Below are 2500 nucleotides of genomic sequence, written 5' to 3' on the forward strand. Positions count from 1 at the left end.
AATGAATGCAACTCAAATTTGTATGTTCCCTAAAGTGGTCCATTTTAAGTTTCATTATAATCTTCTTGAGACGGAGCCTCTTCTCGTTTTTGTTATCCTTTGTTACTTTTTTAATTCTCTCTCCTCTCTCCTCTCCCTCTCTCTCTCCCTACACGATAAATTTGAGACTGAGAACAGTCTGCAAAGTGCAGGAAATGCAACAATATATCAATAGCCATTAAGCCCTGCCACTTGGGAATACTTATTTAAATAAGTAACACATATAAATAATCTTAAATAATCTAGTTTTTATTTTCTGGAACTTTCACCTTTTGTCATTTATTAGTCATCATGAGGATGGCCAGATTACCTCGTTGTAAAGTTCTTACATAAAAAAAAGTAATTCTTTAGTATACACTGATTCAGTCAACAATATTATGACACACTAGGAAAACTGAGGATTAAGTGAGGGGGAAAATATGAGCAAAATTGCTCATAACAGGTATTAGGATTTTCTAACATTTGATCTTAGCTGACTCTCATAAACTGAGTTTTTTTTTCTTTTTTCCCTCCTTCCTCCCTTGGCTCTTCTTTTTTTCTTTTTTTTTTCTTTCCCTTTCTTTTTTTTTTTTGCTGACAGTGGGAAGTTGGGAATGTGAAGAAATAATTCTAATACTGGTACAGGGCCTTGGGGAAAGATGAAAATTTGATGCTTTCTGTGGCTGGCAAGGCTAATGAATTATGGTCTCTAGGGGTCTAACTGTAAAGAAAGTAGAAGAAAATATGAAAAGTGATTAAAAAATACAGAAAAAAATGATTTTTCTTTACCCACAATTTCAAAAATCGTGCACATAGGTTTGGTGCTAATGTGTGTAGAACAATAAATGAAATAAAACTGACAATCCAGGATCAATAATAGGGGAGAGCATACTGTAGAAGTGACAAACAGAGTAATAATTACTAAGAATCACTAATAACGATAAGGGCACCAAATATATCATACAACAGTAGAAAGCATTTCTCCACCAGGCTGACAAACATCTGCCTAGCAAGTGTTCTAGCAGTGTTATTTATGTTGCCAGGTCTACCTCAGCATTCTAGCAGTGTTATTTGATCCACCAGGTCGGTCTTGATGTTCCAGCGTAGTAGAGTCAAGACAAATCACTCATCACATTATCACGCCCATGAGCTCTGACACAAGACCATGATGTGGCCGGAGTCAAGACCAATATGACTTACAAGGACTCAACTACACTCTAGCCACTGCAACTGCAATTGCTTATTCTCATGGCAAATTGCTACCCTCCTGCAATATTACATGATTATAGGAAAATATAAACGGTTTCAATCCCAAATATTAAAAATGGTGTCACAGAAACCCTTGCAAGAAACTATTTGTGTTTGTTTCTTTTTTTTTTTTCTAAACTACATGGTTAGTCTAAACATATGCGTCTCTAAATAGTGTCAGAAAATAGTGAAATAAACATAATCTAATACGACACACCATAACTACTTCCAACTATAAGTCATCACACCCGCTAATATAAATCACAATAACACCACTACACTACACATCCACACTACATATACAATTGCCATTATAACCACAAATCTTAATCATTCCTCACCCACACAACATACGTATAATATCTCTCACAAAAAAAACATTAACAAACCTTAATCATTCCATCCCGCAGAATCGCTGTCACGAATCAGCTGATTGGCACTCAAACGCCCCTCGAGTGCAGTGTTGCCAGACTCGTATTGTTATTTAAAAGGGTCTATGTCGTTATATTCATGGGTAATGTGTGTTTTGTTTGTAATATTTAGATATTTGGTGGTGTTTTATGTGGGTGTTGAGCTCTTGTGTTTGTTCATATACGAGGGTTTGGGCAATTATGTTAAATGGGAAGGAGGAACTTGATTTGGTAACACTGTGTGTTTTGTAAGAGATGATATGTATAAATATTTACAAAATTGTAAGATCTTATGTTACGTTGATTAGCGTATCTACAGATGATTTATATATATTATATGTGTGCTTATATAGGTACATATATGTATACATATGTATATGTCATATATATAAACATACATTATATATATATATATATATATATATATATATATATTATATATATAATATATATATATATATATATATATATATTATATATGTATTATATGTATATATATAATACATACATACATACATACATACATATATATATATATATATATATATATATATATATTATATATATATATATATATATATATATATATATATATTATATATATACATGTATATATATATATACATATATATATATACATGTATATATATATATATATATATATATATATATATATATATATATATATATATATATATATATATATATATATATATACACGTATATGTATATATATATTATATATATATATATATATATATATATATATATATATTAAATAAAAACATGTATATATATATATATATATATATATATATATATAT

The 2500-nt window shown here is 29.6% G+C and overlaps 1 protein-coding gene across 1 annotated transcript in view; it reads right to left on the reverse strand.

Moving 5' to 3' along the window:
• The window catches only part of LOC122246626 (WASH complex subunit washout), an 11092-nt gene extending 9326 nt beyond the window's left edge, over window positions 1–1766 (reverse strand). The window contains exon 1 of the mRNA XM_043005301.2: window positions 1656–1766. The gene's annotated coding sequence lies outside the window, so the exon portion shown is untranslated. The remainder of the gene's footprint in view (window positions 1–1655) is intronic.
• Between the last annotated feature and the right edge of the window lie 734 nt (window positions 1767–2500).

Source organism: Penaeus japonicus, unplaced genomic scaffold (genome assembly GCF_977035675.1).
Source record: "Penaeus japonicus unplaced genomic scaffold, GWHDUDI00000001_assembly GWHDUDI00000028, whole genome shotgun sequence".
Taxonomy (NCBI): Eukaryota; Metazoa; Arthropoda; class Malacostraca; order Decapoda; family Penaeidae; genus Penaeus; species Penaeus japonicus.